Raw genomic sequence first — 22,452 nt, 5'->3', positions numbered from 1 at the left:
CTCCCAGGAACAGAGCCTGGCACACAGTAGGCACATGATAAATGTGGGAATGAATGAGCGTATTGAGGAACTTCAGGACTCTGACCAAGAATTTGCGTCTTTGGAGGAAATCTTGTTTTGAAGTCTTTCTTGAACGGAACTGCTGCTGTTTCGCCTCCTCAGTGCCAGTGCTGGCTCGTAGAAAGAGACCTTTCGAGAGTAAATGTTTTCTCTTCCCCTCTTCTTAAAAGGGTGCATTTTATTTTGTGGCAAGTGAGCTGCATGTGCTCAGACGGGCGTCCAGAGCCGGCTGCTGCCCACAGGTTATGCTTGGCACAGCGTCTCTAAGACAACAGAGGCGCTTCACAGCCTGAGTCTGTTTCAGAGGGTGTGCAAATAGCCTTCAGCTGGAAGTGCGCACACTGGAGGCTTTCTGGCTTCTCTCTGTTTCCTAGTAGTTTACTGACTTGATTAGACCCAGACGGAGGGGAAGACGCCACACAAAGGGGCTTCTAAGGAGCCCCAGTGTCCAGGGTCACAGCTGGCCACGAGCTTAGGGTGCTTTGCTGCTTGTCCTGTCACATTTCAGTCAGGGCCACAGAGCACACCTTGTTCTCCCCCAAAGCTGCTTTGATAGGAGGACTGGCCTATCTGTGAATGCCAAGTTTCTCATCGAAACTCTCAGCAAACAGATAGTGTCTATAAAGAAACCGTGAAAAGCTCATTCCCTTTCCTGACCGGCTTCCCCAGACTCAGGGATCACTGAGCGGAGCCAAAGCCACGACTGCCTCTGTGCCGGTCTAAGCTCCGTCATGGCTGTTCCCCGGGAGGAAACCAGGAAAGAGACGAAGAGGATGCCCTGGGGATGGTCGAGCTGGAGCCGGTGCTCCTGGCCAGAACCGTGTCTGTCACTGCTGTCAGCAGCCTGAGCAGCTGGGGACGCACCGTCCACATCTGTGCTTTGCTCTCTGACCTCACTGGTCAGGTGAGGGACCCCATGTGGTGGCAATGTCTTGGCCCTCGTGTCACATAGGAGCACAGCGTGACACCTCTGGCCTCCCCACAGTGCCACACATCTCTCTCCACTTTTCCTGGGGTCACTGATGTCAGACATGTGACCAATTGTTGTGAGGACAAAGCCTCCTTCTCTCTACCTCTTGGGGTGCGTGCAGACACAGTAGCCTCGTGGGACCCGTCTGAAGTGGCACTGTGCAATGAGCTATCACGGAGCTGGGGACCTCTTATCTTATTTTGCCCCCCTCCTCCCCACCTCCCGCTCTCTGCCCTGGGATTGCAGGATCTACTAAGGGTCAGCCCATGACGTCAAGCTCTGTTTACTGGGGAACCTGACTCAGACACCCTCTTCTTCATCTCCCATCTGTAAGAAGGGGTTAGGGTACTCCTGCTTCATAGAACGGTGAAGATCAAGTGATTTACATGTAGATAACACCTCACAGAGCGACCACTTACTAACTTGGGGCTGTTACCAAGATTTCTTATCATTACATGAAAGTGTGGATGGAAAGACGGTGTTTGAGGGATGACAGTTGTACACACACGCTGTCATTGTGAGTTCACAGTGATGCAGTGAGTGAGGGGGCGTGAGAATTCCAAGGGCACAGCCTCTGCAGAGTCGTTGTCTCCTACACTGAGTGAACGCATGGCGGCATGGACGGCGGCGCTCTCCGGCTGGACAACGCACTAGGTGTGAATGCTGCTGTCTCCCATGCCCAGCTCTGTGACACTTTTCAGGAGAACAGTCCCCGCTTACATATTCTTTGCCCTCCTAGAGAGACGAGGGAAGAGCTGCTTCACTGAAGATATGCGAGAATGATATCTGCGGAATGGCGGATGGTAGGGAACCATCCCCGCTGGACACCTTCCCTCTGGGAGCACAGGGAAGACAGCTGGCACATCCAGCTGTTCATCCGTGGGACGAGGGATTGTCCTTACACATACTGGGTCATTTGGGCAGAAGTCCTGGCAAGTCGCTGTCTGAAAAGCCATTTCTCTCTTTGTCCTTTAGTATAAAAGCCAGTGATCTTTTCAAGAAAAAGGAAAGGAAAATGTCTAACACGCAGCCACTGAGAGCAGCCTTTGCCTGTAACACACAGTCCAGTTTCAGTCTGTTTGACTACGCATTTCGTTTCCGTACAGAATGTGAAATACTTTAGCATCGTGTCATTAATTTCCCCACATATAAACAAGGTTGTTTCTCACACAATTAAGGTATGCTAACAGTATGCCCCATTAGTTACGTAAAAAGTCAAGGTTTTGCTTATGTGTAATGAATATTCTAATATGTCACGTTGAATAATTCCCCAGAAGATTTGTAAGCTTACATATTACTGTGAAAGGGGATTGGGAGTCCGAAAAGAGTTGGGAAATACCTATAGGCAGAGTCCCATTGGGTTCTGACTTTTGCTATCCGCGTGTTCTCACAGGGGCGGCTACTCCTTGGGATGTGTGGGTGGGTGTCCAGGTTCTCCCTCTGGTCAAACACCTGCTAATCCACGGGGACAGTTGACCCACGTGACTTCCAAGTCCTGATAGAAAGCAGGGAGCCCCCAGCCATGGAGGGAGGGTCACAGTCCGCCTGGCACAGGGAAGGTATGGCTGGGCCCCAGCCCCTCTCTCTGGGCACTTAGGGGTCTCCGCTGGCTCTCCCCTCCTCTCCCACCTGAGCACATGCACTTTGGACCTTTGGACCGCCTCCCCTCCACCTGCGTCGAGCGCAGGCGCTCTGTCCTCAGCGGCCCCTGGCAGCCACTGCCTGGCCATCCTTCTGCCTTGATTTGCCCGCTGCCCGCGGTGTTTGCCGCCTGCCCTGGCGGATTGATTCCCCGCCGGGCATGGCCTGGTGTGCGGGTTGGCAACTGGGGAGCAGCCCATGTGTGGGGTCGCAGGCCCAGGAGCAGCCCCGCTGTGGGGCTCCCCAGGTCCCAGTGCCTCGGGTCTCCTCTCTGCCTGTGGCTTTGAATTGGGGGTGGGCACGCACACCTTGCCAGAATACCAGTGTGAACCTGAAACCCAAGCCTGTGACTGTAAAACGCCTGGGGAAAGAAAAAGAAGGGTAAGAAATTCCTCTGAGGTTCGGCTTTGTAGAGGAACCACGCCTGGATCTCCAGTGGGGCTGCCTCGGTTGTTAAGCGTTGGGCCACTGTCACCTACCTTTTCAGGAGGACATGAAATTAGACACCAAAGCTGTGACAGACCCTCCCACCCCTCCCACCGCAGAGAGGCGTCCTGGGACTGGACGGAAGACAGGACCTGACATCTGCGGCCTCTTCCACCCCACAACTGAAAAATGACTTTTACTTCGGAACGGTTGATGTGTGTGTGTGTGTGTGTGTGTGTGCGATCTATTAATCTGAGAGAACAGTATCTCCGTGTACCTCCAACATGCCCTATTTTATCACCCCATGGCCCAGGCACCCCTCACCCCAACAGCGGTGTTTCGATGTTACGAACTTAATGTACAATGGAAAGCATTTGCTTCAAGCTTCAGGGGTTGCTCTTTTTACTGTGTGTTATTTAGCAGTTACGTGAAGCAGCTCCTCTCTGCCCAGCTGTGCAGGGCTCCATGGTGTGACTGCACCTTAGTTTATCTGGACAGCTCAGAGGAAGGGCGTTTGAGTTGTTTCTGATGTTTCCATGGCGAGCACATCATGTGGACTGGCCTCTTGCGGTCGGGGTCGCCACCCGCGTGGCGGAGCCCAGTGGCTCTGAACTCGGGGAAGAGGCGTCTCAGGGCGGTGAGCCTCCGACTGGCCTCCCTGCAGCCCCGGCTGCTTCCCTCACTGGTAGGGCGTCACTTACCCTCAGTCTCAGTTTCACCGTTTATCAGAATGGGGGTGATGGCGCCTCCCCTGCAGGCTGACATGAGAATTAAAGGAAACACTGTTCTGTGCCCGCCCGGGGCACAGCCCTCAGGAAGCATTCCATAAATGCTAGTTATCTCCTTGCTTGAAATGAGGGTAATGCCCCTTGTGTCAAACTGCTTTCTGGAGACGGAATCGTTATGAAATGTTTCCTGGTTGCCAGAAAGGTGTTCAGTGACATTAGGATTGTGTCACCATCAGCAATACAATCCAACCAAACCAGTCTGGTGGGTTCTGTCCAGGCCTTTCCACTTACCCTTGAACCACAGGCGGCTGGCTGCACCTGAAACCTGTCTGCCCTACAGCCACGCCTGGGGGGGGGGGGGTCCCTTCACCGCCATAGGTGGGCCCACAGTGAACACTCCCAGGTGCTGTGACAAAACACGTTCAGAGCAGCTTACCTACCAAAGGAAACAACACACAAGTTCTTGCCCACGAAGGACGTACAGATGCCTTATGAACAGTTTCCCAGGTTGGTTCCGTCAGCTCCTTTCGTTCCTTAATCCTTAAACCTCCACATAGCGGGTGAACATGCAAAAGTCTTGGCCAGGTGACTAATTTGAGATCCCAGCGTGACCCACGTGGGCCCAGCTCCCGGAGACATGGTCTCCACCATGCTGGTGTATCTGCTGCAGGCAGGAGTCCAAGCCAGGATGTGGGGGACTGACCATGGAGACCAAGTCTGCCTCCTCCTTAGGTGGCCCAGGTGACAAAGTGACATAAGGGACATGGCACAGCATGCAGGGCTGCTGGACGGCAGCCATGGCTTATAAGGGACGAGAGGGACGTGGTGCTGGGAGAGGAAGCAGTGGACAGTGGACAGTCACACTGTGCTCTCAGGTGCCGTCCAGACTTCCCCTCACCCTCCACCCTCCAACAGCACCCTGCAGCCTGTGCAGACGCGGGGGCTCCCGTGTGGCCACCGACCTCAGTCCCCTGGGCTCTCAGTGCAGCCTGGGCTCTAGCTCAGGCCCCCGTCAGCTCGGTCCTGTCTCCTGAAATGCCAGCTGATTTCCCTGTTTAGGTTCTGTTCTTCCAGGCTCCGCGTTCCTCTTCAGACCTTGTCTGTATTATAGAGAGTCCAATACATGACGAAGTGAAATCAGTAAGAGAACTGAGCTGGCCTGGATCTAAAATCCATGCCATTGGGAAGCCATAGCCGTTCAATGTAAAGAACAACTCAGGGAATCAGCGTGTTGGACAGGAAATGTGTGTGCGTTAAACAATGCAGCAAAGTAAGGAGAGTTACTAGAACATCTGTCGTTTACCATTTGTGACCGTCATCAAGTCTTGTAGCATCTCTGAGCTCTCGGCCCCTCGCTGGCCAACGGTGCTGGTGACGTTGGCCTCGCCTCCGCAGAGCACGTGAGCACAGGATGCTGCAAGCTGTGTTCCGGAAAGAACACAGGGTGGCTCAAAGTGAGTCCTGGCCCAGCTGCCACCCCTGAGCCAGTGCCGTGGCCCCTGAACACGGAGCCTCACTTCTAACTGGAAGCACAGGGCCCTCTCGGGGTGGGCACCGCCTTTCCTTGGCATTCCAGAATTGCATACTGCTACGCGTCATTGTGTGTGCTGGCAGGCCCAAACACTGGGTTTTTCTGCCACACAAAGGCTTGCTTGTGACACTGAGAGTTGGCTTTCAAAAGGTCCCAGAAAAGTATGGCTGGGGTGGGGCTCCTGCTGGGAGTTTCATGGCCAGCGCATGTGTGCTGCAGCCCTTCAGTTCACTCAAGTACGTGGAGACGGAGAATGCTCATTTGCTCTTGGCCGTACAAATGCCCAGGGCCTGAGGGAGCAGGAGGCCGTTTCAATGATGCCGGCGCAGTCGCCTGCCTGGGATGCTCCGCCCCTGTGGCTGGGCCCGAGGGGACAGCTGCCGCTACAGTGCTACGAGAAATCCGTGCTCTCAGCTCAGCCGTGTGCCTTTCCAGAGCACATGTCAGATATCCTTTTAGCTGCGGGTGTGTCAGAGCAAGGAATAAAAATAGCCACCAGGCCCTTGGTAGAGAGCCGGACGCATGCCAACCCTGGGTCCAGGCCACTGGTCCTGTCGATACGGCTGCGTCTACACAAGATGGGCTCTTACGCTCTGCGGGAGCTCGGGGACAGGGCAGAGGCTAGGCTGCAACAATGGCTGGTGGCCTGAGTGCGGGAACCTCCTGGGGCCGCTTTTGCTTCGATTTGGTAAAAGGACGGTCTTGCTTTCCTGTGTGGTGATCAGTTTCATGAGCTAATGTGCCCCAGTGCCTGGCTCCCAGCAGGGCCACATGCACGGGGAGGCATCCCCTCCACCCCCAACCTGCAGACCTGTTGACCCTGCCAGTAGGCAGTGAGGTCTCGGCAGCAGGCTTTTCCCCAGACAAGCTAGCAGGCGTTTCCACACCATGCTGCTGCTTGTCCATTCGCTTTCCTGGTGAGCCTGCATCTGGCCAAGCTTCTGACCACGTGACTCCAGCCTCAGAAATGGAGACTTTCCTCCGCGTGGGTCAGCACACTGGGCATGGATGGCAAGCGGTGTCCCCTGGGAGCGGCTCCGCTTCTTCCTTCAGTCTGGTCACAGAGACCGTGGTGCAGAGCAGACCCGGGAAAGGCCAGAGCACAGCCGTTTGGCTCTTGCCCCCGTGAACGCTGAAGGAAAGTCCGCGCGAACCGGCGGGGTGTCCACTGTCCACCCGGTGTCCCAGGCGGCTTGTCTCCGGCACGTTTTCGTGTCGTGCTCACAACAGCTGTAGGAGGGAGCCAGCATAACGTCCTCATTACATTATGCATCTTAAACATTTATTTTTAGGCAAAGGAATCTGGCATGTTCTAAATAGCAGGGTCAGAAATAGAATAGCGTGCGATTGATTCCAGCTTCACATGGATGCTGTGATTCAGTTTCTTAGTAGTGGTTTTAAGAAATAAATGTTTGGCTAACAGCTCCCCAAACTCACAAAGTACCACTGGAATTAAGGGGAGGGAGGGACACACAGAGACTGAAGTCAGTTGCAGGAAGTAACCTTTTAAACCCAGTTTTAGCTTTTGAATATTATCCGAAGTCAGAGGAACCATGAAACAGGCCGCGTTCACCGAGCCCCGTGCTCAGGTCTGAGGAAGGTCACAGGAAAGTGTGACAGATGGGCTCAGCCTCCCCAGGGGTGGTGTTCTCCTTTAAACTGTCCCCCTCATGACTTCAGTGGGTGGCTGTGATGTTTATGGAAGGAACAGGGTAGGAGAGATCACTCCATCTTGGCTGACAGACTCATGAGAATGCAATACGCCACTTTCTGGAGAGTTCTAGGCTGTCAGCAGTTCCAGAATCTAATCTAGAAGCGTAGTGGAGAGTGCTGTGGAAGCTGTTTTCTCAAAGAAGATGGAAAAGCGGGGGGTGGGGGGGGTGGGGGGGCGGGGGGGGGAGCTGGAAGGAGAATGATGGGACCCAGGGTAACATGTGGGTATTATTGGGATTTTGTGTGAGACTCTGGCTTAGTTCAAGTTGCAGGTCAGATGCTGAAGATATTTTTTGTCTCTATTTAAAACAAAATAAAACAAAAAACAGTGTATTTTCCTTATATGCAAGTTTGTGTTCAGTTCCCAATTTAATATAAGTAGTACTTATTTCTACAATGGAAGGGCTGTGATTTAATTATGAGAAGTCCCACGCCAACCATCCTGTCCTTTTGTACATAAGAAAAAGAAAAAAAAAAGTTATTCACAGTGTCACATCATCTACCAAAATCACTCTGCATCAACATAAAAGTGAGAGGGAAAAATCATTATGAGCCGACAAGGAGCAATTCCCAGTAATGGTGTCAAAGGAAAAAGGCATTCTCAAGGGAACCATTCACAACTGGCTACCTGTTGTGCAACAAATAAGGGGAATAAGAATACACGTACTCTTGGCTTTCTTTTGCAAAAAAATAAAATAACAAGGAAGGGTGGAGATGTGTGGGAATGAGGTAGGTGACATAAAAATAGGAGTGAGACTTTTTGTATGTGCCTTGTTACCTGGCTTTGATTTTTGACCCAGTGTTCATATTCAGAAAACAGGCTATTAATAGTATCAAAAATGACAAAAGGAAACCAATGTTGAATACACACAGAAACAAAAGAACCTAACTGTATAAAGTTGATAGCGCAACCACCCCGAATAAAGGCTCTACTCTGATGATTTTTGAACAGTTTCGATTATATACCTTGAGTGGAACATTGTTTAAGAACAAAAGAAATAGCAAAGCACTTTGGAGCTTGACCTGCTTTGATTATAGTTGAGAGAGGTGTTGAGTGTTGGTGTTGTAATTCAGAAATGATTTTGGAGGTATTGAAGGACAGTAGAGAAGGGTAGGACGCACCAGTGTTACTGGACACATAATTGTAACTGTGGGAGAAGGGGCTACAAGCACTGGATTCTCCCCCCCCACCTGCCCATCCCCCATGTATAGAAAGCAGTGATACTTTTCCGATGGGTACACGAACTATAATTTCCCTCGTAGATCTCCCAGGTATGGAGTTGGGTCAGCCAGGGTCATCCTGTGCCAGAAAGCAAGAAAGTGTTCACATGCCAAGAAAACCCGTGGGTTGTCTTGAGGGGCCTCCTACTGACAAGAAAAGTCATAGTAATAGACTGCAATGTATTACGTTTTAAAAATGCATGAGTCCCCAGTATATAATGAGTTCATAGTGTGCGTCAAGGAGATGACTAAGAAAGGAGAAATGGCAGCTAAATAAATTCAGAAGAAATAACGCATTTGAAGAACCTCCAGCTTGTATCCTTGACCTAGGCTAACTCACTGGGTCAAAGGTTTTCGGAGAATTGGGTATTTACACATTCTCATGTCACCCCACAGTCACACGAGGAGTGGCTGATGTTCCTCTGTAGTATTCTTGCCAAAAAAGTGTTTAATATGAATCTAATGATGAAGAAATAGAACAAATAGAGAACATTCTTCCAGCACCTGCACCATACACAAATATCACCTCTAAATGGATCACGGACTGAAATGTTAGAGCTAAAACTATAAAACTCTTAGAAGAAAACATGGGAGTAAAATGGTCTTGGGTTGGCAAAGGCTTTTTGAAAATGACACCAAAAGCACAGGTGGCATAAGAAAACATGGATAAATTGGATTTCACAAAAATTTAAAAATTTTGTACTTCAAAGAACACCATCAAGAAAGTGAAAAGAAACCCACAAACCAGGGGAAGAATATTTGCAAATCATATATTTGATAAGGACTTGATTGCAGAATGTATAAAGAAGTCTTACTACTCAACTACAGAGAGACAAATAACCCAACTGGGAAATGGCCAAAAGGTTTCTGGAGATATTTCTCCAAAAAAGATACACAAATGGCCAGTGGGCATGTGAAAAGATGTTCAACATCGTTAGCTGCTAGGAAATGCAAACCAAAACCACTTCACATTCACTGGATGGCTATAATAAAAAAAAAAAAAAACAAAAAAAAAACAGCAAGTATTGGCAAGAATGTGCAGAAATTGGAACCTTCATGCGCTGCTGATAGGAGTGTAAAGTGTTGCAGCCACTTTGAAAAATAGTTTGACAGGTCTTCAAAATGTTAAACATGGATTCACCATATGACACAGCAGCTCCACTCCTCGGTGGGAAAATATGAAGACATATGTCCACACAAAAAATTGTATGCAGACGTTCATAGCAGCATTGCTCATCTAACTGAAAACGGGAAACAAGCAGAATGTTCATCATCGACTGTTGAATAGAAAAAATAAAATCTGGTCCATTCACACGATGGAAGAGTGTGCAATAATAAAATGAATGGAGTACTACTACTCGCGACAGCATGGCTGGATCTTGGAAACATTACGGTCAGCAAAAGAAGCCAGTCACAAAAGTCCAAACAGTGTATGATTCCACTTACATGAAATGTCTGGAATAGGCAAGTCCACAGAGGCAGAAAGTAGGTCAGTGGTTGCCAGGGCTGGGGAGATGGAAGGGAAAAGGGGGGTAACTGATATGGGCACAGGGCTTCTTCTGGGGGTGATACACATATTCTGCAATTGTGGTGGATGGTTGCACACCTCTGTGACTATACTGAAAGCATCAAATTGTACCGTGTAAATGAGTGAATTTATAATACATGTGAATTAGACCACAATAAAGCTGTTTTTAAAAAGTCAACGCCATGAACAGCAAAAGTACGGGGAGAGTGTTCAAGCTTAAAAGACCTAATGAAAAGCAGTGTGTGAACCTTACTTGTATCCTTGGCTGGAAAAAAAATAACTATGAAAGATAATTGTGGCACAATTCAGGAAATCCCAGTTTGGATGGGATGCTAGATAATATTTTCTTAAGTGTGATAAAGATATTGAGGTTATGTAGGGCAATGTCCTCATTCTTAGGAGTTGTTTGCTAAAGTGTTTTAGGGTGAAGTACAATTTTCTCAGCAACTTACTTTCAAATGATTAAGAAAAATGTGTGTGTGTGTGTGTGTGTGTGTGTGTGTGTGTGTACAGAGAAGGTGGATCTTGGAGTCTAGTTGGAGGGTAGTTTGATGTTCATTGCACCACCAATCTTTGAACATTTTGTAGGGTTGGAATTTTAGTTTTCCGTTTTCAAATTTCACACCACTGTTTCCATTCAACGGGGCAGACATTGCTGAGTACCTACTGTGTGCCTGGCACTGGACCCAGGTGTAGTCACGGAAGTACAGTGTAGTGATGTCCATGCCGTGGGTTACTTTACGAAGTACAGAGAACTTTGTGTAATTTAGAGAAGTGATCCCTGCCTTCAAGTTGCTTGGGACAGCTACTAATGTGTCTAAATCTTGATAACCACCATTGAAAGTGATTTCTAGGTGAATCTCAACTGCGTTGAGCCTGTGGTGGCTTTGCTTGCACCCCCGGGGCAGGTCATCCAAGAACGCTCCTGTGTGAGGAGTTGCAGCTGACACCCTGAAGTGCCAGCCCGCAGCAGGCAGAATTGAATGAACAGAATCGTCTGGAGCAGCAGTTTCCTGTGACAAAGATGTTAGCATTGACCTTCGCCTCTAGAACATCGTGGGTTAATCAGCCAGTAGGTATACTTTGAACTTCGAGCTCACAGACTGCTGCGTGGTGTCCTGGAAAGCGGGATCCCTGACGTGGCAGGCGAGTTCTCTTGGTGTCCTTCCCTCATACAGTTTATATGTCCTCGTGTACGTGCAGGTGCCGCCTTGTGTTGTGCCACCCAGGGGACGTGACTGTGACTGCTCAAGATGTTAAAAATCATTCACGTTGGAAAAGCACAGTATCATCTCTTATCAGCATAGGACTGTCATTGAGGAGACTTAAGAGCTCCGTAAGCGTTCTTACCACAAGCAGGACTTCTAAAGGTCATTTAAAGCAGGGGATTATAAAACATGACACATCCATCCCTTAGTAAAACATGCAGAGATAGGAGGATTGGCCAGTTCTTTTGATGAAGTCCTCTGTCCACTGTGTGAGTGTGGGCAGGGCTGTGTGGTGCCAGCAGAGCGTGCCCCCAGGGACGGCTGGGGCTGAAATGCAGCCTGTCTACACTCACCACGTCATGCTGCAGGGCCGTGTTTGCACGAAGGCCGCCACCTCTGTCTAAGGTGCACGAGGGTGCGTACGGCCTGGCCGTCTGGGTCCACTGTTCTTGGTTCAGGAGCGTCTTTCTAAACCACTTCGTGACCGTGCGAACTAGAAACCTCCACTTCCATTTCTTTAAAGTGACGGGTACGTCCACATCATCCGAGTGACAAGTCCCTCTAGCTTTTCACCACGTCTCCTACTCTGTCTTTTACAGTTTTCTTGCCCACACCTAATCTGACACTATTTTTTGAAATAAAGTCAATAACCATTACCACGTTTGTCCCCAGTATTGTAGATGGAAAAACCAACTCTTTTATTGTCAAACTTAAATTTTGCCGATTTACATAATATTTAATTAAATTATGTAATTATGGTAATGTGGACAACTAGCCGCGATAAATTTGTAGATAAAAACTGCTTTGTTTCAATCATTGTAAAAGCCACCTAGTGGGAGAAATTCTCTGCGTGCGTCCCCATCACCTGCTGGCTGCCGTGTTTCTTTTGGTGTCGGGGGGACACTGGCCCTGTGCTGGTCAGAGAAGAAAGACTCGCCTGTCAGACTGCGGGCCCCTGGAAGTTGGTGAAGGGAGCGCCCACTCTGCATTTTCTTCTGTTTTAGTTTTTGAGCCATGATGGGCCTGTTGCATTGTATCCGTTTCAGGTGTGCAATGTGATTGGGTGTTTGTGTGTATTGCAAAATACAATGATCGCCCCATTACGTTTAGTTAACATTCATCGCATGGTAACACACGTTTTCCTTTTCTTGTGTGAGAACTTTTACAATCTCTCCAGGTAACAACTCTGCAGCTATTTGGTGGATTTGTGTCCATCTTCAGGTTGTCGCTGCTGAAGCTTTCTCAGAGCCAGCTCCTCGATACCGGGCACGAGTGGGACCCTCTGCATGTACGTTTAGGTCTGGTGACCTGGCTGGTGGCCGGCTTCTCCTTGGTAACATCCTGAAGAATGAAAGAACTGAGGGCGTGACCGTGGAGCAGCACAGGAAAGCTCTCCCTGGGGAGCCAGTGACATCAGAGGGAGGTCACACAGCATCGGGGGTGGGGGGCCCGAGGGGGGGGGATGAGGAGGAGTCAGGGAGTTTAATCCAGTGACAGGAACCTTTCAGGATGTGACTCAGGTGATCTGTGGCTGAAGGGTTTCGGAAAACTTCACTGCAGGGTCTCTCCCTCTGCCCTCACTGAGAGCGGGACTTCTTGTCAAAAACCAGATTCCCAGTCAGCTTTTCAGGTGTGAGTCCTGTGGGAGGAGGACGGGAGAGGGTTTTCAGGAATGTCCGTGCGTAAGGTGTAGCCGTCGCTTTTCTCCCGTGTCTGTTGCCTCATCCCTTCCTTCCTCATCAAACATTCCATGTTCTGAGACAGCGTGAATCCCTGCTTTTTGGGTTTATGTCCCAGGTCAGGCACCTCTTTCTGTCACAGGAGCCTCAGGGCGTCTTTGTGTCACTCCTGCCTGGCTCGTCACGTGTCAGAATTAGCCTGACCCTGTATGGGGTCCTTTATCTGGGCCTGATACCAGCTGTCCCTTAGAGATAAGAGAGAAACAAATGGGTTCCATCATTTAAATGTATGGGTGAGGTATGAACGCACACTTGGATATAGATTATTTTAGAAAAGGGCAGATTCAGTGCGTCTCCATCAAGCCAGTTTATTCCAGTAGATCTTGCAAATCTTAGACCATTGGGGTATTACTGCAATCAGCTTGGAAACGTGAGTTATTTTCAAAGAAATAAAGATCTTAAAATATATCTTAATTGTATTTTTATTTAGGATACTTCTGGAGCTTTTGGGGAGAATCGGACAATTTTCTCCTTAAAATCTGGCCTAATCACTAGGCAGCATCTTTGTGTCTCTGGCTATTATTCTGTATGAGGCTTCTTTTATTTTTATTTTTAAAAAATCTTGCAATTAAAATATTTTTCAAATTATTTTCCATTTAAACTCATATTTAGAGATTTATAGAGACTGGGTAAGCTGAGAGTGTAAAAGCAAATGGAAACTGCATGTGTCTTTAGGAAATAAGCTCCAAAGAAATATTATCTCTTCCCTATTTGTAAAATGGAAAACGAGGTATGACGTGTGCATTACACACTTTCAAAATGCACACGTTTAGGTCCTGTACCCCATCTTGTGCCATCAGCTGACAGCCCTGAGGGAGGGTTAGCCCTTGAGTAGTTTAGGCACCGTGTAGATGTGGGTGGGGCTCCTGAATCACAGCTCAGCCCTGCCATCCACCCCCTCAAGTCCCCCACCACCCGGTTAGGAGCACGACAGCCTTTGTGCCATTCAGTTCAAGTTTCATGATGTGAAAACCTTGATGAGTCCAAAGCCACCTTCTCAGCCTGCCAGCTGTTTTGGGAGCATACCTGAAATTTTCTTTTAACAATTCACCCATGTGGTCATTTATTTCTCATGTAATTTAAAAATGATTATTAAACATGTAAATGAGTCTTCTGCAGAAATAAGCCCATTGTTCTTACCAAACTTTGGGAGAAGTCTGGAGGTAAAGCGATGTGTGATAGGACACGTCATTAAGTCAGGGATATTGTAGAGTAACAACCCCCAGAAGTGACTCTCTTTCTTCATAAACAGTTGCATGTTTCCCCAGTCAGCAGTTTAATGCATTTATTAGGATGACAGGGAAGTTATATGACCATAATCTAATGCCACACCCCGTGCCAGGCTGGGCTGTGTAGGGTCCTTCTGGGGCTGAAAGCTGGACAGCCAGGCCAGGGATGTGTACCAGGGGCGAGGGTCATAGGGAGTGACCCATGATAAAGGTGGACGGAGAGGATGGGCAGGAAGCTAGGGAACAGACAGAAGAGCTGGCGGGTGGGGAGATGTGTGGTACATGTGTCCTATTGACAAGGAGTGACGTTTCCAATAGGTACCCAGGATGCCTCAGTGTTGGGCAGGGCTGACTGGCTGCCTGCCTGGGCTCCTGGGCTGCCAGGAACTGAGGAGGTGGCCCTGGTGGTGCAGATCTGTGGCTGTGGCTGTTTGTCTCCCTGGCCAAGCGTGCAATGAAATGCCATTTTGTTAATATGTTCCCATTATGTCAAGTAGGAAATTTAGGTGCTCAACTTACTTTTCTTCATTAAAACTAGGATATTTAATTTTTTTTTTCCAGTTTTGTATTCATGGAGTGATGAAAAGAAGTGGGATATTTTCTAAATGTTACTAGATATTTTTAGTGCTTTCTGCTTAAAATAAATGACACATACATACCACATGGTGTTATTCATAGATGATTTATTTTGCATTTGCAGAAATCTTAATTGAAAATAAAGTCTTTAGATAATGTGGTGCTCATGTCATAATAATTTCCTCCCAAATTTGTAAGTTGCCCTGCAGGTAGGATTGGTCTCTTAGGCAACTCTGTTGTTCATAATTTAATAATGTCAATAATAGTTTTAAAATACCAACATTTGAATAGTGCGTTATGGTTTTCAAGGAGCTGTTTGCGTATTTCACATCACTAACGTACCTCAGTTAAGTGTCTGTCTTATCACTTCTACTAAACTGTTAGCTTCCGGAGATCTGGGACCAGAAGTTACACAATGGTTTATATCACAGACTCCATAGAAAATACCTTGGACGTTCCAAACACCTGGTTACGGAATGCCTGAGTCTCTGTTTAGAATTCTGTGTTCTTTGCGTGGCTTTCCTTCTGTGGATGCCGTTCATTCCCTTGATGGGCATTTAGCAAGCTGAGGTTTTCGGTACGCTGCTGGCAGCTACTGCAGGCGACAGGTGAGGAAGAGGATGAAGGCTTGTACTCCAGGGATGGTGTCTGCACACACAGCTGTGGAGGAAGTGGTGAGCACCCCAAAATCAGAACCATATTTAGAGGTTGCAGAAGTGAGGTCTGAGTTTCATAGGGGTGCAGGTGGGGAAGGAAGAGTCTGAGAAGGTGTCTCAGGAAGAGCTACGATTTCTGGGAAATGCCATCGCAGGCATAGGGGCCTCGTCAGCAAGAGCCTGAGGTGGGAAACAGGCAGGGTGGGGGACAGACTATGATGAAGGGAGGGATGGGAGCCCTTGGAAGGGGGTGGGGGTCAGCGGGGGCCTGGAAGTGGAAGCCGGCTTGAAGACTGGGCAGTGAGTGCTCTGTGTTCTCTTAGGCAGTGTCAGAGGCAGTGTCTCTTAGGCAGTGGATACAGAAGGCAGGGGAGCATTTCCTTTACCGGTGGGAGGTCAGCCCTGGGCTGCCACAGGTGATAAAATGATTCCCAAAGAGACAGCATTTCTGCTGGGAAATCAACACCACACTGTGAAAACCCTGCCCTGTGCTTTTGCACAAAGCTGATGGATCACAGGCACCGACAGAGGGCATGGCTTTGGGCTTCTCCAGGGGTCCTGCTTGCACACAGTCAGCTTCTCCCAGGAAGGAAGCCTGGAGGCACCAGGTGGGCCTGCTGGCTGCCCCCACCCCCACACCTGCTGTCCTGGTGCCGGCTGCGCTGTGCCCACCTGGCAGCTCATGAAGAATCATCTCAGCAGCCCTCGTGTGTCTTACTGCACTCTGCACTTCAGAGGACACACACACACTCCTAGGGAAACATCTGGAAGGGTAGCAAGCAGCACAGCTTATTTCTGAGGAAGTGGATCGGGGCCAGTGAGAAGAGCGCCTTGCGATTACTGCCCGTGTATTCGCTTTCATATTGTTTAAGTTTGTATGATGAGCACATCATTTTAAATTCCCAGCAGATGCAATGATCACAGCTGATGTTTACATGGAGAGTTTGCAGTCTTCACGTGTGTGACACCTGTGACCCAGGAGGGAGGGGACACCACTGTGACCTCATTTAAGTACTAGGAACCCCAGGCACACAAGGGTCACTCACACAGGCCACCGAGCCAGTAAGGGGGTTCGGGGAGTGAAACCAGAGCAGTGGGTTCTGCTGCCTCTTAAAGGTGTCATGACAAGGGGACAGACCTGTTTGGACCTCATGGAACAGCTTCCAGAGTAGGTCCCGGTGCGTGAGCTGTGCCACGTGTGCCCACCTCTCTTAGTGGACAGAGCGGGACTGGTGACGCCTCCCAGCACTGTACCTCCAGGCAGGCTTGTCCAAGTCTGCTGGCCCGGCCCTGGTCCCCTTATTCTGGTCTTTCGGTCCTGGCCCCTGGCAACCTTGGCTGCCTTCTGGGTGTGCCCAGCCTGGGCAGGACGCTCCTTTCTGGTGGTCACTAAGGCCTTCCTGTGTGCTGGGCACCTGTGTGAGGAATCGGTCCACGTGGAGATGTGAAAGTGGCATGAGACCAGCCTTCCGGAGAGAAGGTGCGTCCAGAGGCCCTGGGTTCAGGGTCGGGCCCAGGTTTGGGGCATGGAGTTGGGCTGTGCCCTCTCTGCAGCTCGTGCTTCAGGGGCCTGCTCTCAGCGGGCTATGGGGGTGTCGACTGCACATGTGGCACGGAATCCAATCACCAGGACCTATAAAACCCTGGCTTAGGTCGTCCAAGGGTCCGAGCTGTGTGCTTGTGGCTCTTACGAATGTTAAGATCATGAAATTAAATAGCATCAAATAGGTGACCCTCAGACATCGTCCAGTCTTTCGTGGGCGAGAGATTGGGGGTGCAGAGGCATCAGTGGGTGAATGCAGCTGCCCAGTTCACCACCGCTCTAGAACTTTCTGGCACCTTCTGTACATTATTCAATGTGGGGATGAATACAGCCAGGGCCATCTGCAGTGCCCCACTGAGGGATTTGGGTCCTGAAGAGCTCCAAGCATTGCAGAGTGGACCTTCTGGGAACCCGTGGAATGAGGACAGTGGCTTCAGAGGACTTTCTTATCTTTCTAAAAATGTGTGGAATGAGGAAATATTTGTACCTGGCAATGTGGCTTCCTGAGTGCTTCACCTGTTTCTTTCTCTCCTCGTCATGCCTCTTAGTTTGTCAGGTGTCCAGACTTCCATCTCATAAAACTTCTCATTGAAGTTATTTTTATGCAACATTATTATTTTTTAAACAGGAGAATAGCTTATTTCTGTCTCCTTGAGCTGAAGCCCATTACTTAAAATGCAAATCAGAAGTTATGGAAATACTGAGAAGTGGCACGTTTCTTAGTAGACTGTACTGTCAGCTCTGACAGCACGTAACTGTCCAGCGAACGTTCTAGAAGGATCCTGTGTGTACCTGCCATTCTCACCAGCCCTGGGTTCATTTATGTTCGGATGAGCTGAGATGTGAAATTGTCCTGAACAATGTGTACAAAATATTGTTGGGCTGCAAATGACAGCATAGTACATACCAGTTCGTGGGATAATTGTGAAAAGTTTGCATGTGGTCAGCTTGTTTTTGCTATTGACTAGGTTACTGAGAAGTCGCACCACATTCAAGTCTGGGTTTAGCAACCCATGATTCTCCCTAAAAGACGAGAGATGGTGAAAGGCTAGATGTGCCAGGGAGGGCAGGGCCTTCATTCGCTCATTCATTTGCTCATTCATTCGCTCATTCATTTGCTCATTCATTCGCTCATTCATTTGTTCACTCATTTGTTCACTCATTTGTTCAACTTGGATACCAGTCAGATGTGTACCAGGTGCTTTTCTGGGGAGCGGAGGCTAGATCAGACGCCGCTCTGTCTGTCCAGAGTGTCCTGCCTGGAAGTGGGTGAGCAGCAGGGCCTCTTCTCAGGAGCCAAGCTCACAGTCCTCTGGGACCAGCTCTCTGGAGAAATTGTAGTTTTATTGTAAATGTTACTGCCGTGAAGCATGTGTAGAGCATAATTCAAAATACTAATAAAATATAGACTACCTTTCAGTGGACATTGCATAAAGCCCATTGATCACAGCCGCGTTTGCTCATTTGTGTGGAACCTCTGGTCCATCGGCACACGGTGCTTCATGACGGACACCGCAGTTTGGAATGAGTGCCAGGCGTTTTCATTCAGCACACAGAAGACCTAAGTGAGACAGTGAATGCGGGGACAGCACACTTTCCTCCATGACGCCAGACTTGTTTGCAGAACTGGACAGAGTCACTGAACGCCGCCCGACTGTTCCCTTGATTTTTTAATGCTAGGGGCAGTGTAATGAACCTACTGTAGTCAAACCAAACCAGTGCTGTGAGGTCCTGGATGTGGCTCGGGGGCACGCTGCCCTCTGAGGGAGTCTGGGCAGGAAAAGGCCTGTAAAAGGGCCCGGAGTCCTCCCTGGGCCACTGTCAGCTCTCAGCCTGATGGCCGGCCCCCGCCACCTTGGTGGGATCCAGTTTTGGGTGGAATTTCCTTTTCTTTCTCTTCCCTTGTGGTACCTAAGGGCACTGCCGTGGTGGTGGTGGTGGGAGAGCCAATAGCCGTGTCAGGACTGAGATGTCAACAAAGCCACTGTGACATAAGCCATCACTCCCTGGGCTCCGTGTGCCCGCTGACCACCCACAGCTTTCCAACAGAAGATGAACCTCAAAGCTTCAGGGACTTAAATCCTTCTGGGGGATCTGGTCGCTATCCAAAACACCATGTAAATATCGTGCTGTTAGATTGTCCTAGCCGCATAATGCTTGTAATAGTCTGAGTAATACTCGGTAATTTCACTCTAATACATCCTTTGTTTTCATTACTAATACGTTCATGTTTCTGAAATAGAGTGGATCTTAAAATACTTCTGTTGATGTTTTCAAAGACGCTATTCACGGTATCCTAGAATGGAGAAAACATGACAATAATTCTGTATTTTTTAGTAATGTCACATTAAGATTTCAAAAGCTAGTGACAAAACCACGCAGACGTGACATAATTTACTATAGGCTCTTCTGTTTTATAAGTTAAAAAATAATTGATAAAGGGATGTAATGTCAGTAGGGTTTGTGTACTGAGATCAGCAAAGCCTAAAAGTAAATTCAGCTGATACATCTTAGCTGACTTTATTTTCCACATTGTTGCTATTTGCGTTTTTAAATGGCTTTTGTAAAGTTTCAGTGTACCTTTCTGTTGCACGTAGGGGAAAAACACTGTAGACAAATCATTGTGAGGATGTAGAGAAGTATACTGCTTTGTTTCAAATCTTTGCTTGTTTAGTAACACATTAGAATTAAGCTGAAAGATACGTTAAATTTAGCGTGTAAGAGTCATTCATGAGCTCCAAGTCACCTTGCTGAGGGGAAGTAGAAGCAGGCTAGGCTGCGGGACTGGAGGGCAGGTCCTGGCGTCCGGGCAGGAGGCGCCTCTCGGCTCCATGTATTAAAGGACTCCCAGGTCCCAGGTGCCAGGCACTCTGCTGAGCATTTCACCTCATCATTTCGATTTCAATTTGAAAGAAGCCAATGGAATGGAACAGGCTGTAGAGAGAGCCTGCAAGGAAAGGGGTGCCCCTGGGCCCTGTAGGCAGGTAAGGTGTTAGCTAAAGAGTTGGTGCAGACTTGCCCCTGGGCGTGCAGGACAGACGGAGGTGCTCCCAGCCCAGCAGGGCCCTGGCAAGCGCAGACTTGAAGAGGGAGACATGGCCACCCTGAGCCCTGAAGTGGTTGTGGGCTGGGAGGGCATGCAGTGGGGCTCAGCTGCTGCGGGGCCTGGGGACAGACAAAGACAGGTGGAGGTGGGCAGAGAAACTGCTGTCGTTTTCCCTGCACACGTCTTGTTTCCTGAGTGATCCAAGCGCCAGAGGCCCTCACCTGGATCCCCTTATTTTGTACACTCTGCCCTCACCTGGGAGTTCCTGTTCCTGTTACAGGTGGGACCTGATCTCTGATAGACAGCTGGCAAGGGCCCATGTGGCTCCTGGACCCATGCAGCTCCCACCTGAGTGCCCAGCCTCTTGCTGAGGCCTGTGCCCTGAACTTTCACTGTATCCACACCAAGGAGTCTAAGTTGCCAGCCATGAGCCGTTTTATTCAGAAGGGGTCGAATCCCTGAAAAAACCCTTGTTCACCAGAAGGGAAGTAAGTGGGCGGCCCCGTGCTGAGCCCCCTGGCTGCCCCCCCTCACTCCAGACACCTGCCCTCCTTGGAGGCCGCCCTTTGCAGCCAGCCTGTGCACCCAGCCACCCCTGGACGGTCTCTCCACTGCAAGAATTAATTTTCTCTCCTCTGCACGTCTCCTGAGATTTCTCCTTTCCCCGCCTAGCATCTGTGGTATCATAATTTCTCGTCTGACTCTCCCATTATGTTTTAAAGTAACTGCAAGCGGGAACCGGGTTTCTTCCTTTTAGAGCTTCCCACCACCCACTGCGAGGCTGAGTCCCGCTTTCCCCATCCGCACAGGGTGGCTGCGGCCCCTGGACTGCAGCTGTGACAGGTTTGTGACGTGGGTCTGTCTGAACCTCAGGAAGCGGCGTGTTCTTCTCTTGGAAGACAAGCTGAGCAAGGCTAGGCCCTGCTTCCATGAGATGCGGGACGTATTTGAAAACATATCGCCTGATGGGAACCATGGGTCCTTCTGAGGAACATGGAACCGAGTCTCTGCTGAGATTTTCCCGAGTTGCTTAGGCAGTAAATGGCTTTGGGGTGAGTAGAAGGTGGAAATGAGGCTGGACGGGCTGGGTGGGGGCAGTGGCAGCCAGAAAGAGCTCAGAGCAAGGCGGGGTGGGGGGTACTTGGGCTGGGAAGGTGGCCTGCCCCTCACCCTTCCGGGCCACTGCAGCTGGGCCGTCGTGGCCACCAGGTTTGGACATATCCACTGTCCATGCCCCCCTCTTCCTTCCTCTTCTGCTCTTGTGTTCTTTCTCTTTAAGACCGTGTTGTCCGCCTTGGGCCCCTCCCCTCCCTGAGGCCGGTGATCTGGCCCAGCCTGGGAGAAATCTGGGGAGTGGGCCTGGGGGCTTCGGGGGGCAGCATAGCAGACTCCCTTCCAAGTGTTTGGCTTTGGGTTGGTCCTGGATATCACAGCCTTGCACCCAGTTCTGGCACCTTCCACAGCCCTTTCACTGGGTTCTTTGAGGTGGGTGGGGCTTAAGACAGGGCCTGGGAGGCAGGCAGAGCATGGAGGGCTCTGGGCTTGTTCAGTGACAGGAAGGACACCGCCTCCCTCCCACCCTCCCTCTCCACATGACAGGGGGACCCAACCGCGGAGGCCTTGCCCAGCGTGGTGGATTGACAGTGTGTCAGATGATGTGAGACCAGCGTGCCCGTGGCTTAACCAGAAGGGTGTGTCCCCATGTTCTTCTCTCGGGGTTCTTGTCTTGAACTCTCGATGTTGGAGGTGTTTGGGAAACAGGCCCGGCTTTGCTGGACAGCTCTGTGCGCTCGGGTGATGGTGGCAGGTCTGGAGGACCCAGGAGAGGTCGGCGGGGAGCCGCCCGGCTCGGGTTTCTGCAGGCCCAGGCCCTATTTTGAGAATTTGAGAAACAGTTCCCGAGGAGGTTATCAGGTGTCATATTTTCAGAGGAGAATTAGAAGCACCCGGCTCTCAGCTCTCAGCACAGAAAATGTCCACATCGAGCCCGACTCACCCTGGGCCTCTATTTCTGCCTGTGTCTTCATGTCTCGCTGCTGTTTTTGCTGAAGGTGTAGTTGATTGTAGAATAATGTCAACCTACATAAAGTGCCATTTCCATGTATTTTAGTCAGTGAAAGTCCTGTGTATTTACCAGGGGCAGTAGATACATGCTTTTGCTGTTTTTACAGCAAATATGTACGAGTTTCTTCTCAGGAACTTTCCGGTTATGATGAAGTCATGAAAACGTAGGCTCAGAAATCAGACTTTCTCTAGGAGACACCGGGGGGGTGGGGGGGGGTGTTCCACGGAGGGTCCTTTCTCTGAACCATGATTCTGGCTGTGGCCTTGAGTGAAAGGACTTGGGTTTGTTTTCCTGAGAAATTCTCACAGCTCTGTTTTGTTCCGATCGGTTACTGGCTGTGTTGAAAGCTGGCTCGTCAGATTTCACTGCTTTTCAGTTATTTACAAAAGTAAATAGAAATAGAACGGGCTTATCAGCAAGCAGCTGGATGCATTTCAGAGTGTGTGGCAGCCTATCTAACTTCTTGCTCTGCAATTTTTATCTTAGGGTTCCCACTCAGTTTCATTCTTTTTTTTCCTTCACACTCTGCTAGAAGGAACTTAATACAACCCTGCTCCTTTTTTTCCCACTGA

At 49.6% G+C, this 22,452-nt stretch overlaps 1 protein-coding gene across 5 annotated transcripts in view; it reads left to right on the top strand.

Annotated features, from left to right (window-relative positions):
• The window catches only part of COBL (cordon-bleu WH2 repeat protein), a 177,353-nt gene that overhangs the window by 34,418 nt on the left and 120,483 nt on the right, over positions 1 to 22,452 (top strand). Inside the window, exon 1 of one of the 5 annotated variants that reach the window (XM_074341036.2) lies at positions 15,111 to 15,244. The exons of 3 other annotated variants lie outside the window; for them this stretch is intronic. The gene's annotated coding sequence lies outside the window, so the exon portion shown is untranslated. Of the gene's footprint in view, positions 1 to 15,110; positions 15,245 to 22,452 lie in introns of those variants that run through there. One more of the 5 variants, XM_074341033.2, reaches the window with a different exon arrangement.

The sequence above is a fragment of the Rhinolophus sinicus genome, chromosome 4 (genome assembly GCF_057876585.1).
Source record: "Rhinolophus sinicus isolate RSI-liver-muscle chromosome 4, RSI-T2T, whole genome shotgun sequence".
Classification (NCBI taxonomy): domain Eukaryota; kingdom Metazoa; phylum Chordata; class Mammalia; order Chiroptera; family Rhinolophidae; genus Rhinolophus; species Rhinolophus sinicus.
This window is presented reverse-complemented; position numbering and strand designations above follow the sequence as displayed.